A 15558-nucleotide genomic window follows, 5' to 3' on the forward strand; every position below is an offset into this window, starting at 1 on the left:
GTGGCTTTAATACACACAGCTCTACTCTGAACTCTGGGATCCCTTCATTATCTAAACAAATATTGGTCTTTTGAGTTTGCTTGCCCTCAATGCAGTTTTTAGTATTAAATTATTTTTCTTAACGCATATCAACCTGAGTAAAGAAAGCTACTCTCAGCTCCTTAACCAGTTTAGTAAAATATGTTTTCTTTCTTAGGTACCTTCAAGTAGCTCCTCTTACCTGCTTAAAAAATCCTCACACTCTGTAGGCCAGGCTGATATCCCAGGCTCTGAGGTGATGCTGGTCTTTTTAGCCATGGCTTACATGTCACAATCCCCCTACCCCCACTCCCCCCACCACCACCATCAGGTGACACCTCTGTTCAGGGCACTTTTTCTAATCCACTCACTGTTTCTGCATTCCATGCTTCTCTGGGCATCCACTCCTCCTGCTCAAGCTTGAAATACCCTCCTTGCCTTCTTCCCAAGGTCACACTGTATACATCTTTAGATACTCCAATCCAAGTCGCACTTACCCTCAATCCAGGCCCATCTACGTTAACTGTCTTCCACTTTGAATTCATGGCCCCTGGTTTTCTCCCATTTGGCACTTAGCGGAAGTCACATACTGGAAGATGAAACCTCCAATCAGCATGTTTCAGATCATTCCAGCCAGTGTCCACTGAGACTCTACTAGGTGCCAAACCCACTGTATTAGAGAAACAGATGAATAAACTGAATTGTTTGCCCTCACATATCTCACTGTCAGCAAATCAGAAAAAGGCAAATTAACATAGTTATGATAGAATTTGCTTATAATAACATTGGTAATATTAACGAAGCTCTATATTACCCTGACGAAGGAAGCAATCATTTGGCTCCCAACCTAAGTGTGGAAATATATTCTAGTGGAGGTCAAATGTGGGGATGAGATAGAGTTCAATGAGGATAAAAGGAAGGAGCATTCTGGGGTAGATGTGGAATTTTGAATAGCATGTGCATCCCCCAGGATGCAGTTGCATCGAGCAGAATCCACTATAGCTATTCAAGTGGAAAATAATTTGGTATGGGAAAATAATCCTCACGAGACTCCAAGCTGAACATTCAGAAATAACTCAAAACCACAACACAGGATGGAGTTTCCAACCTAACCATGGCCTCATCTTTGATCCGGAAGCTTCCAGCCAAATCGAGAAGCTGCTGCTCTAAGTTCTGACTCTCCGTGGCCACCACCCACTGCTGATACCTTTAAAGGGCATATACCCTGGCACTCAGCATGGAGGAGTCAGGGACACAGTGACTGGGCCTGGGGTTCTCCACTGTGAGAGAAGACGAAGCATCTTCATGATGTGCTTATGAGCCAAAACAGAAGAAGCAGCAGAATCATGGCCTCCATCACGCCTACCTTTGAATCTTGTGCAATAGTTCCAGATTGGTGGAAGCTAAAGAACAATCAGATGCTAGCTGCAAAGAAGTCTGAGAATCCTCCTGCCTTCGAACGTGTTCAGTGCAGGAAGGCGGCTCTTCCTGAGAGTGCTGTAGGCCTTTCTGCCATGTCCACCCACTCTAGATATGGGAAATGGTACAAGAAGTACAGTTAAGTCTACAGAGATTGGCTGGAAATAAATCTCAAGAAAGGCTCTTTGGGGCCAAATCATGAATAAATATACATGGACTACTGAGGACCTACTCCTCTTTTTTTTTTTCAAAGATTTTATTTATTTATTTATTCGAGAGAGAGAGAGAGAGAGAAACAGGTTCCATGCAGGGAGCCTGATGTGGGACTCGATCCCTGGACTCCAGGATCACACCCTGGGCTGAAGACAGCTAAACTGCTGAGCCACCCGGGCTGCCCAGAACCTACTCCTCTTGATTGTGTTAACTCCTCAAATATTTTCAGACAGTGAGGCACAGAGGACACGACATGAAGTGAGACACAGAGGACACGACATAGGGTGGACTCGGGGAGAGGCACAAAGGACACGACATAGGATAGACTCGGGGAGAGAGGAAGGAGGTTCTGGAAACACTCAAGCAAGCACTGAGTTTGGACCGAAGGAGAAGATCGCAGAGCTGGTGTCCTCAAGAGGAGGCTGCAATGCCCATGACGCAATGCCAATGACACAATCTCCAAAGCCGGTGGGAACTGTAGCTTGAAATGACAGGCGTATCTCTCTGATGGTCAGATGGTTCTAGTGCCAACCACAAGAGGAAATCCGGGAAAAGAGGCAGTCTGGGAGGAAAGATATTCAGTATAGATGTTTTGAATTTGAGGTTTTTAATAGAAACTTCAATAGGATGTGACAAATAAAAGAGGTTGGTTGTTTTTAGAAACATAGGCATATTTGTGGAAATGTGTATCTTGATGATTTCACTTAGGAAGAGCATAGAGAAGATGAAGAAAAGGAATAGGAAAGAGAATCATGAAAACCAAGGGAAAAGAAGGAGGAATGTGGTCAGCAGGAGATACACCTGAATGGAACAGGTAGGCGAGGAGAAGTTATGGTAGCATGGAGCAGTAGGATGAACCGAGCAGTGAATGGCCATGGAGAGGGCCTCGGTGCAAGATTTTACACACACACACACACACACACACACACACACACTCCTAGAGTGTTGTTAACCCATTAACTGCCTTTACGTATGAGAGATTTAGCCTTTAAAATTTTTTCTAACAGTACCTAATCTTCTAGTCCTATATTCGAATTTTTAATATTTTCTTCATATTGAGCATTTATTAATTCTTAGGATTTAGTTGAAGTATTGCAATGAGACATAAGTAGTGATTCTAAGTTTTAAGCAAGTTATCTTAAGTCTGTCTCTACCTAACCCGCCTCCTAAGTCTATTTGTATTGAATCTTGGAGATTTGTTAGATTGTTCAATAAATGCTAATTGCATGAAACTGAATGGGACCAAGCTTTGGGATAATACTTTGTTAATTATTTTATGTTTGCTTCTAAAAATTGTTCTGTAACCACTTAATAGGATTTCAATTGTTTTTTTTTAAACTTGGGGAAACAAAAACAATCAGTTTGAATAAATACAGTTATTTTATTGAGCTCTGATAGCGATAAAGCAAAGCAGAGCCAGTCAATTGATTAACTGCCTCAGAGCCAAACCCCATGGAATTATGAATTTTTCTGTAAAAGTGCCTTTATGTTTTAAGCAGGATTTTCCATAATTGGAGTCAATTTTGTGGTTTTATAAAAATCTTTCATTTAACTGAGATCTACTAATGAGTCTTACCCCAAGGACTCCCTAAGGACTCATTCACATGTTACAGTATAGATTATATGTAATTTGTGGCAATATGTCAAGCCATATGCCTTTCTAATCATCAGATGTAGCTACATATATTTAATTTTGAGCTTTTACATTTTCAAGAAAAGCAGCATATTCTGCATTTTATAAATCCAGAGACAGAGCAAAGAGCTAATTGGTCTAGAAATAGCATGCACGATCTATTTTGGACAGTAGTATGAGCATTCCTGAAGGGCCCTTTGGTGATAAAGCTGATCCCAGGGAAGAGCTCTGTGGCTCTAGGGTTCTTGGGTTTCTTTGTGGCCTCTTTTTTGGCCAGATGGATGGCCTAGAGTGTCGCTTGGATCACCATTTGCTCTTCTGTGACTGGTTTACCTGGTTTGGCAAGTGAAAACTTACCTCACACGGGCAGGATGATCATTGTGGCTGGTAACAATATTGACATCCAGCCTACCAGGAAAGACTTGCCCATCTAACAGTTCTGCTCTGGCTATGAGACCCCGCTATGCTTCTGAATCTTGTTTGGAGCAGAGGCTCCTAGGTCCTTTTAGAGATGTTTAAGTAACATTATTTGAATTATAGTTGAAGATCTTTCCTAAACACATTTGAATTTTTCATTACTCATAGGAGCCTGGTGTATTTTCCAATCTCCATTACAGAAATATTCTAAAGTAAATGGGAAGAGGCTGTGCATGAAATATTAACAGTCTCCTTAATGAGCATGGATCTGAATTAAAGAAGGCTGAGGGTTTTTTTGTTGTTGTTATTATTTGTTTTAGCAAATTTTAAATCATATATGGATTAGCTGTTTTAGGAATTGCTCTTGAACCTCTAGCGGTGATTTAAATGATGGATAAGCATTAAATCCAGAAGAGTGTCTAATTTTATTGGCTTTTAAAATTAAGAATCTTGAAAGAAAGAAGAATTATGATTTGGAAAAAGACATTGGCTCTGAGGAAATTTGAATTTCCATTAAGGTGATTCTGAACTAACTCTAATAGGAAATAGTATTTTGAAGGTCCTAAATTTTAATGTGAGAAAAGTGAATGGATTAGGAGATACTAAAGCAATCTGAAGTAATAAAAATTAAATCAATGAAAATACAGGTCAAAGTAATAGTTATAAAATATATGATACTTGCCTATCTGACCTTTGTAGTCTGCTCATAAGGTCTTTGAAAATTGTTTATTGCAATAATTTGCTTAAACACAAAGTGATTCTCTTTGGAGCCCAGATGAGTGTCCTGTATGAGTGGCCTGGTTTATACAAATCAAGTTGGTGACATTGTTCTTGCCTGAGATGATGTGTCTTTGTTTCTCTCTCCAAACCCTTAAATATTGCAGTGGGCTGAATGGTAGCCCCCCAGAAAGATATGGCCATGTGCTCACCCCTAGGTCCTGGGAATGGAATCTTATTTGGAAAAAGTGTCTTTGCTTATGTAGTTAAATTCAGGATCTCGAGGTGAGGGGATTACCCTGGATTATCTGGGGAACTCTAAATCCAAGGTTATGGGAAGGAAGCAGAGAGAGATTTGGGAGAGAAAAGGAGGCCATGCAAGCATGGAGGCAGGGACGGGAGAGATGCAGCCATGGGGCAAGGAGCTTTAGGGCCCCCAGAGGCTAGAAAAGGCAGGAATGCATGTCCCCTCAAGCCTCCAGGAGGGTAAAGATGCTTGATGTCAGAGTTCTGGCCTCCAGAAGAGAATGGAGTGGTTTTAACTCATAAGATTATGTAATTTCTTTACATTTTATTCATTTGAAAGAGCCCCCTACATTTCTCCACCTCTATTTTTGCTCATGTGGTTCTCTTCACCTGGAATACCCTTTCCTGTCCTTCCAAACTTTACCCATCTTAGGAGCAAGGTCTTGGCCTGATCCAAATTTCATTGATCTCTTCCTTCCCTAATCAATAGCCATGTCTGATGCTGGCATGGCATTTTTTGATTTAAAAAGTTCTTCTGAGACCTTTTGTATGAATGTTGCTATGTCAGTTTTTCAGTTAAGTAAGCCTTGGTGAAGTTCAATGACTCGCCAAAGATTGAACAGCTATGCGTGAATCTCCTGGGGGTGCCTTAACAAAGTTCTACAAGCTGTGTAATTGAAACAGCAGAAATTTACCCCCACATTTCCAGAGACTAGAATCCAAAATCCAGTGTCAGTAGGTTTGGTCCCTTCAGCAGAGTCTGAGGGAACTCTGTTCCAAGCTTCTCTTCTGGCTTCTGGTGGGTGCCAGTATCAACATTGCTTGACTTGTAGATACAGCTCCCGGTCTCTGCCTCTGTCTTCCCATGGCCTCCCCTCGTCTTCTTTAAAGCCATCAGGCATTGGACTTAGGGCCCACCCTATCCACTGTGACCTCGTCTTATATAATTACATCTTTGAAAGATCTTATTTCCAAATAAGGTCACATTCTGTGGTTCTGGGTGGACATGAATTTTGAGGGTACACTATTCAACCCACCACAGGATGGTAGGTCACACTACCCTATTTCGCTTCTCATTTCCAGTACCATGTAGGCCCCCATCTCCATTACAGTGTGTGTGAAATTCTTAAAGTGTTTGTTGTCTATAGTCCTAAAATCCTTGTGATACTGTAGAGGAGGTCTGCAGGACACATGGGGATTTCATCACCGGGACTTTGAGCAGGACACTGACCCACAGTTGCTACATCCATAGAGTTTGTAATTCAGGAGAATATAATTGTCAACCTCATAAACTTGTTCTGAAGTTACATATTAGGCAAGAAATCAATGCCCCGAAGATTATTTTGAGGTGTTACACCAAATATGAGTCATAGTTCCCCAATAATAGCTGAAGGTCTTTCCATGTAGATGCACCACTGTATTTAGCAATATTTTGAACTCATCAATAACAAGTATTGAAGACTAGAAAATATTTCAGGGATCGTCTAATCCACTGGCTATATTTTCAGATGAGAATATTAGGGCCCAGTTGACTTGTGTAAACTAAGTTAGTAATAAAACATCCTTCATTAGTCAAAAAATATACTTGTTAATTTTTGTATCTTATTAATGTGTTTAGTGCCTGAAGCAGTGCTTTGTAAGTCACATTAGAATATTTATTTTTGTTTATCCTAGTGTAATTAATATCATCACTTCAACAGGTGATAGGGAAAAATGTAACCACCAAAGTTATAGTACGGTATTTTTTCTCTCTTCCTATCATGCTTGAAAAACTTCAGTGGAAAGTGTAGAAATGGAGATATTTTTCTGTGAAAATTATAATACTAGAAAAGAAAATATTTAGATAATGTTTTAACTGATGATAACGTGGCATCCTGTTTTCCACTGAATAAACAGGTTGTTTTCATGTTAAGTACCTCTTCCTAGATCTTCAAGAATTTGTGTAAAAAATTATGTTCTTTATCATTTAGCTTCATGACTAATATTTTAATGGGGCAAAGAGGCATGTGAAATTTTATTGCAGATTTTAGAAGATCCTTTCCATTGTTGTTTGCCTGAAGAAAATGAAAGCATTCTCTGCGATTTATATATTACATTTTCTGAGATGTAATTTTACAACAGATTAAGAATGTATAGCCCTTTTATATAATGTGCTTGTAGATGTGTCTTTCCGTGGGTGGACTTTGATTATTTTCATCAAGATTCCTTTTTCTGTCCCCTAAACTGCATCCCCGCAGATCACGTGGTAATCCCAAACACATAGGCCTTGATCATTAGTGTTCACGTCACTGATTTCCACAGGCCTTTATGAGAACCATGTTACTAAAACATCACTGATCAAAGTCATGTGCGGGAAGAATGATATTACTGATTTGTGGCCAGTCTGGAACACATCTGATTTTTTTTTCTTCTCCTTGAATAAGATCTACCCCTATCATGGGATAAACTAAGTTTGAAATTTTTTGGTTGAGATTGATGCTGTTACTCAGACCTGAGAGGTAAAGCTACTGCAGGAGATTCTAGGTCAGTACCGATGACAGCACACCTCTTGCCTCTTGTCCCTTCAGACATATTTACACGTATGCAGAGGAAATAGTGGCCTGTTCAATTTCCCAATTCTTTCTGTCACTTGTCAACCAATCTTCACCCCAGAGATCTGTGAGGGACACGATGAGCCCAAGAAGACTTGGAGAGTGAACCTTTAAAGCAAAAGAAAAAAGGAGATGAACTAATCAATAGGGAGCCTTCCATTTATTTGTCTCTCTTTTCTCCAGGCAGGATCCCCAGACTTAACAATGAAAGCTGTCTGGTCTAAGCCAAACAGATACTATTAAAGGGTATTTGACCAAGATAACTTTTTTCTTTTTTTTCTTTTTTTTTTTTTTTTTTCTGACCAAGATATCTTGACCCACACAGAATGAGCTTCATTTACATCTGTATGTGCTCACCTCTTGGGCAGACTTCTGGAAAAATAAAAATGAACTCAGCAAGGCCCCTGGTCCTCTGTTGCTCATATCAGTTTTGCCTCTGGCATAAATTTCTGTAGGAGACCTGATAAATGTTTCCTTATCCAGGGGTTTGTCTGGAATAGAAAATGCAGGCTCTCATTCAGGGCATCTCACTGTTTCTTCGGGGATTTAATAGGTTCTGTTATCTTCATGGATCCACAGAAAATTGTAAATAAGGAACTGTAGGTTTCTTGAAATATTGATATCTTATTGTTAGTTGATTGGGTTGTTGTTTTTTTTTTCCCCCCTAAAAGGAACCAATGAGGCCTATTCATAAGTTTCAGGTATGGCAATTTCAAGGCAATGTCTATATTCAGATGCTAGATAAGAACCCTTAACAATAATGCTGTGTGCTCCTAACTTTCTTTGTTTATTAGTATTTATTACATAAAGCGAATCATAATGAAAGCAAGCAGTACTGTTAGACAGAATCACTTCATGGAAAAGTAAAAAAGTAGAAGTCTCTACTTATAAATATTGATGGCTATACAGAGATCAATTCACCACTACACACAAAATTGAGACTCTTGTCAGCAAACCTCAGATAGAAAGCTGAAACCACTCGTGAAAAGTTATCAGACCCATTTATATTTGCTTGAAGATGATCTTTCATTTCTTTTCCTATAATCCATTCTTTATGTACATTCTGATGTGATGTATTATATTCAAGAATATATTCCAAAGTTTGGAGTTTTTATCACCCGGTAATCCCAACCATCTCTTTTCCAGAAATTATATTTTGCATCACATGAATAACATGGTAGAGAAAGGGATTATAAATTTGGCTGATAAGTGAATTTACTTCCATTCCATAAATATCGATGCTTCCCAGGAGAGTATTTTATATCTCCTGCGAGGACTTTATATACCCTCAAAATTCAGTTTCCAACATGACATGACTCCTGAAACTCCAGTCTATTTGTTCTGTGGGCTTCACGCCTGCATATATGCTTGTTAAGATCTCTCCTTGGCTGGCATCTTCAGCTCAGCAGATCCAGAAGCCAACTGCACTCAATTCCCAAACCACCTCCCACGCTCTCCTCTCCCTCTCAACCCACTTCAAAAAAGTAAAGCAGTAAAACTGATTTCCCGTATTTGTCCCACTTTTCAATTCATGGTAAAATCAGAAACCCAGTTAATTGCCAAAATCAGAACCTTAGTTAATAGCCAAATACCAGTCGATTGCCAGATACCAAACAGTCATGCAAACTTCTTAATCCAAGTGCTTCCTTCTTGTTCACGGCCCCTCGCTCACGCAGGAGCCGCTGGATGGCACTGGCAGGAGAGGCTCTGGTTGCCAATAAAGGGATGAATGGATGGTTTTACTTAAAAGTGTATGAACTTCCTCTGCTCCATTTATCTTTTTGTTTCTCCAGCAACACAGTTCAAAGGTAGAGGTAGTTATTCTCTTTCTACTTGGTAATAACAGACGCGCTCGTGGCCGTGACGGCTGCTTTCCTCATTGGCTGTTCACAAACCCACTCTTTGAAGCAGGGTTGCCACTAACTCTAGGTCTCCCTGGTGGAAGAATGCACTTCCCTTTCCCTTTTAAAGACCGGATCTTCCAGACCATTTTAACACGCTTGTTCTTCGTGGACCTGGTAGTTGAACAAGCACAACTCGGGGGATATAATCAGATTCAGTTTTATTTTTGGCTCACACCGCTTTTTCAAATATGTTCAGCAGAGACAGTCCTTTCCTTGGAACCAAATAAAAACCCAGGCAGCTCCAGTGATATTTCTGGTCTCCGTCCAGTAATAGGACGTCCTTCACTTGCTTTCATTGGCACGCAGGGTTTCGGTTCAGGGGTGAAGAACTAGTCCTTTTAAATAATCATAATTACAAATGTACCTGGAAGGTGAGGTCCCTCCTGTCTCCACTGCAGAGGAGGCCCTGTTCCGTGACCTTAGGAGTCCTGTTTTCTCTCTTTTCTTGAGCTGTGTGGTCTTATGTCCTCGCAGCGGTTGCCCAAGAAGGATGCCTTTTGGCGTTCAGGGCTCACCCTGCCTGGGTGCTTCCGTGCATCCCTGTGATGCCCCAACCGCTCCTGCCGGGGAGGGGGGGGTGCTGCTGATGCTTTGGGCTGGCTACTCCCCCACAGCCCTGGTCTCTGGACTTCATCCACACAGAGTCTCCACACTGGGCTCTGTGACCACCAGTCCCAGCTCACATCCTCTTGGCCAGGATGTAGCATCACTCGGGTTTGTGAAGCACATCAGGGAAACTTTGCCATGTCCTTTGTAGTTCATCACAAACATTGTGTTCTGTGCTCTCCACTTTGAAGAGCAGACAAGGAGAGTTCATCCCACTACAGCAGGGACTGTTCCTCCCCACCGCCCCCCATCACCTGCCCACTTCTGTTTTTGTGCTGCTTGGTGGAGTCTAACACCAGCTTGCAATGTATTCCTAAGTGGTGGAGCAATGTCAATGTTGGATCCTAAGAGGGGTCCCCCATGAAACCCCCTCCCACTCGACCTAGGGGACAAGAGGGAGAAGCTGTGTAAAAGCATTTATGGCCATATATTCATGCTCTATAAAGCAACTGCTATTGTGTACTCACACTAGGTATGAGAGCAATAGATCCATAGAGGTAGACATTGAAATATAAATCAATTACAATAGATAGATGAATAGACAGATGATAGGTAGATAACAGATAGATGATAGATAGATAGATAGATAGATAGATAGATAGATAGAGATAATAGATAAGTAGATAGATAGATGATAAATAGAGTAAACACACAGAGAGATCAAATACCCATGCTGCCAGAAACCCATGAAAGTTATCTCCACCGTGATCTGGGGTATCCTAAAATGCCTGAACTGTCATTGAACATGGCTCCCTTACAGAAACTTTAGCTTTGAGCACTTCAACTGTGTGGAAATATGAATTCCCATATCAGAAACACATTGTTTATGTGATAATATAACCAACAGTTTGGTTTGTCCTTAACTTATTGCCGGATGAGGTAGCATGAGGGCGCTGATGAAAACCCCCTCATCCTACTGGGGTATTTTATATGTAGACATGGATAGTCTCTAGATAAGCTGGATGAGCATGAGAGCAAAGGGTGATTAAGGTATTTGCAGTGTGAGCCGTGAATCTCTGAGTGAGGCCATAAAAGGCGCCCCGGGGAATATTGCACTGGGGTTTGGCACTTGGGTGTTTCTCTGTTCCCTTCCTGATTCTGTCCCAAATAAGGATGGAGAGTCGTCAATCATATTTATGTTTCCAGCCTTCAGTGCAGTGCTCTGCTGGCTGTCATCTCTTCCCCTTCTAGCTTGTGAGGCTGCGCATCCAGGCCTGAGTGATAAGACCCATTCTACTCGCTCCACAGGAATCATTTTCTGGGCACAGATGAGATCTCCGATCACACTCACTCTTTCTAGAATGACTGGCTCCTGTTGCTTTGTCTGCCGTCCCCATTAGCTCCTTCTGGCCCTGCATCGTTGTGTTTGTTTTCCTCTTTACCTTCAAGAGCTTCCTTTTCTGGTTTCAGGTGTATTGAACAGTGGTGAGTGTGGTCTCTCTCCCTGCCCTTTACTGAGACTGGAATAGATAAAGCAAGCAACTGGGAATGGTTGAGGTCAGGCAGGGTGCAGTCTGCAAAGGAGGCTGTGCCAAATTTTCGGGAGAAGGAAAGGAGTACAAAGAATAGGTTCCACAGGGAAAGTTGAGACAGACAAGAGACATTGAGGTGACCCAGAGATGTGGCCCCGTGGAACACCCACCTCCTCTGAGGCTGGAGAAAGGAAGGGAAGTGGAGGTAGCCCTGGACCCTGTGGCCAAGGGCAGTGCCCCACCCCACCAGGGCTCTGGGGTGAGGATGGAACCCATGTGTGGGGAGAGAAGAAGAGTTTCCAAGGGTCCTACCCTACGGTCTTGTGCCTGTGGCCCCCGCTGCAGCCCCGCTGGACAGCTGGGACTGAGCACCGCCAGGCAGACAAGGGCAGGGACCCTCCACGAGTAGATGGTGCATGTAAACAGGACAAGGCATTGCTAAGCACAATGTGTGGCCAGTCCTTTTTTTTTTTTTTAAGATGTGCATAGACAAGGATAGATTTGATAGATGATACATAGATGAATATTGGCTGTCTCTGAGAAAAGGAATTACAAGTAATTTTTACTTCATTATTTTTATGGTTTTCCCAATTTTATGAATATACGTGTATTATATTTTATAAGATGTCTGTAAAATATAAAGGAATATAAAAAGACTTACCCTAGCTATTTTACCTGATTATGTTTTTCTAGATGTAGTCTTTGAACTCTGCCAATGTCCTCAATCTGATGAAGATTCTATGTAGTAACCTTGGCTATTAGCCACATCAGAGGCAATTTGAAAGTCTAAGTAGGTGATATCCACTTGTGCCCGTTTACTGTGTTCATATGTATCCTGTTCCTGTTACCTTAAAATAATTGTCTGTGTTGTGGGCTATGCTGGCAAAATCACCAAACTTGAGTATGAACTGGCCCAGGTGAACTTGACATGAAATAAATAAGAAACCGACTTTCAGAGAAACCAATGATGTCATGCCTGTAGCTGATGATCACAGTCTACATCCCATAACTGTGTTTTCAGTCGATGGGTGGAAATGAGAATAAGAACTCTTTTTTATAACCCTGAGTCTATTTCCCCTTCTACTGCAGCACATTTTTACTTGTTTTTTATTTCCCCAAACTGCCAGCACTGTTTATGGCTTACCTAGGGTACCATGGCAATCAGGGTTGCTTGAAAAATACTGGGTTCTATTGCTACTGTCTCAGACAAAAATATTTGAAAATCCTTTCTGAACAGCTTTTTAGAAATACTATCCTAAGAAAAAAAGGCTGGCCATAAGTATGATTATAGTGTTGTCTCATTTTTTTTGTGTGTGTGTGTTGTCTCATTTTTAACTTCTCAGCCATTTTTAGATATGCCAATATCTACTCTAGTCATTGTGCTATATCTAAAATGCCCGGGACACAGTTCTCTGCAAACTTATGCCCTGGGCTTCCTTATGCTCGCTGCCTGCGCCCCATGGGAGGACAGAGTTCGAAGAGCAGCTTACGCCACTGGTGCCTGGAGCCAGGATTCTCATCCTTGCATAAACACCAGGATCAACTGGGGAGAAGGTTAAAAATGCAGATTCTTTGGTTCTGCTCCCATCAGTGATGATTCAAGAGGGCTGCGGGAGTCTAAAGTGTGTGCATGTTTATTAAGCCCCAGAGAATGCTCTCCTGTAGGTAACTTATGAAACCTGTTTCTAGAAACACTGGAGGTATTAGTACACAATAGGTGCTCAGTTGAGCACAACCATGCATTGCCTCCTGCAGTGTGCCAGGCCCCCGCGGGGAGAACACAAAACAGGTGCTAGAGCACACAGAGCCCAGCTCCAGCCGATCTTCCTTGCCAAGGGGCAGTAAGCCAACTGCTCTTGCCTTCCACTCAGAGACTGGAAAGCCAGTGACGACCAGGGAGTGCTCCCACATCTGGCTTCCGTTTCCTTAGTGATCAGCCAAGCCTGAGCTCAAGGAGGAGAATACCTGTGGTTGGCATTTCGTAGCTTTTCTTTGTGGACCCCAGAAACGAGGCAGCTTGATAAAGTATGATTCATAGTCCCGGTGAGAGCTTGACTCTCCCTTTTACATATAGAGCTAACATAATTTATCTTTTGATCATGTGTATGACGGTCCCAGAGTGTTACAGCAAGGACTTTCCGGAAAGCAGCACACGGCACCTGCTCCCTGGTTCACACCACACTCCTCCACGGGCCCCAATGCCTGAGCATTGCTAACTGCTCAAACACAAGCTAAATGCTAAGTTTCCTTTGGAGTCCTTTCATGGAACAGTCTCATTCCGAAGGAATCTTTGAATGTGGAGACAGCTTCCTTAAACATTGGTATTGGGCTGGATGCATATAAATGTCTCCATTACATACATGAGGGACGCTGCCACTTAACACATGAATCCTGTCTTCTAGGCCTTAAGAGGAAAAGAAAATAAAGTCTGAGGTCCAGTTATGTAAAGACAGAGGGGAGAAAGTAAAGAAGTATTTAAAAGCCCAGACTGGCCTCTATCTTTTGCTGCTTTCATGTTTTTCTCCTTTCATCCCTGAATAATAAACCAGCAAGGACAGGCAAGGCAGGGCAGCAAGAGAGCCGACCCAAGTGACCTAGAAAGGCCTCTGCCTCCCACCTTCTCTTCGCAGCTTTCACAATGCCTATCCACCGGTTTGTGGGTTGGTCCCTCCTCCTCAGGGGCACAGCTGAGAGGATAGACCTTGCTCTGTCGTGACAGCACAGACTCTCAAAGTCATGTGGAGATCCTTAGAGATGTCTTATCAAGAGGGCGCTCTAGTAGAAATCATGCGTGATTTCTAGGGTAGATGGAGTCTGTCCTTGGGTGTTTGCCTTGCATAGCAATTTCTCTGTCCATTCCACCATGATTTGAGGCTCACCTCCCTTCGGATGCATGGGAACCAGGGCCATTTGTCACACGGTTTTGTGACTTCTGTGGTTTCTTCTCTCTGCTGTTGTTGCCTCTTTGGCCTCCTAGAGGCCGTTGCTATCGGCAAGGTCCCGAGCCACGGTGGAGATGGTGGCGACCTTCGAGTGCTGACTCCCCCAGAAGACTTGCTTTGTTTGGAAGCAATTCCTTTGTAGAGTGGCACATAACTTCTGACTGATGATACTACAGGATGGGCAGCCCTATTGGCAGCCTCAAAACAGAGGACATAGAAGACTCCATGAATCCTTCTCAGGTCAGTGGTGTAAACAAGTTCTGGAGCAGGTCTGAGAAGAGGGTAGAGGTGAGCCTGAGAAGTAGGTATAGGGGCGTTAACTAGAAAACCAGGTGCTGGGCAGAGCTAAGTGTTAACCATCTTGTTTTTGACCTTAAAATCACCTTGAGAGAAGCAGACAGACAGAGGTAGAGAGAGAAAGCAAGGTTGGCGCTGCCTTCTATGTTCTGTAGACAAGAAGGCACAGCATGTTGACCTGGTTGACCAGCAGGTGCCATGCCTAGTGGGAGCTGGAACACAGAAGGCATGCTGCCCTGCCAGGCTGGTGCTTTCTCCACCAGCAGCTGGAGACCTTCCCCCACCCCATGCTGGGCCTGAAAACCAGACTGGGCCTTGGCAGCTGGAGCCATGAGATTTGCCAAAAGGAAAGGCAGGATGGATGTCAAGGGAGGGACTGATCTGCCGAGTGGACAAATAAAGTGAGGAGGAAGGTTGAGTGGAAAGGTGCCCCATGTGTGACAATCCTGTTGGGCGAAGTGGACGTCTTTGTATAGGTGGTGAAGGTTTATTGGGGGATCTGATGGGAGTGCTCATTGACTTTAGTGCTTTTCTATTCCATCTTTTTCTCGTAATTAACTTTGTGCTCTTGCATTCTTTTAGGATAAAAAAGCACATGTGTGCTACTGTAGTCTCCATTATATTTTTTTTTGTTTTGTTTTGTTTTTTTGCTGTAGCCACCTCATTTTCTGTAATTTTTTTAAAGCAAAAACAAAACAACCCTTTAGTTACATGTATTAAAATACAGTTTTTCTTTTAGGGCATGCAATTTTGAAATAGATAGGCATATTTCATATTTTTGTGCTGAGTTTCTGAATTTGTATTATACCCCTAGCTCTCTGCTGCAGCAGGAGGTGTCAGAGGAAGCTGAGTAGGGGGCCAGGACTTTCACCATCACCCAGAGGTAACCAGGCCACAGCTTCCTTTTCCCCAAACCCCCTCAGTGGGGGCCACGTAGGAAGCAGTGAAGAAACATGCCAGCCCCTTCCACCTGTTCACCCCACAGCCAGGGAGATAGGACGAGGGATGCAGGAGACCAGAACACTTCTCTGCCCAGCAGTGACTAGAGCACCTTCCTGATAGGACATCTCTAAGGATCTCCGC

General features: G+C 42.7%; 1 protein-coding gene across 1 annotated transcript in view; it reads left to right on the forward strand.

Moving 5' to 3' along the window:
- The window catches only part of MYO16 (myosin XVI), a 444013-nt gene that overhangs the window by 277933 nt on the left and 150522 nt on the right, over positions 1–15558 (forward strand). The gene's annotated exons all lie outside the window — the stretch shown is intronic.

The sequence above is a fragment of the Nyctereutes procyonoides genome, unplaced genomic scaffold (assembly GCF_905146905.1).
Source record: "Nyctereutes procyonoides isolate TBG_1078 unplaced genomic scaffold, NYPRO_anot_genome, whole genome shotgun sequence".
NCBI lineage: Eukaryota > Metazoa > Chordata > Mammalia > Carnivora > Canidae > Nyctereutes > Nyctereutes procyonoides.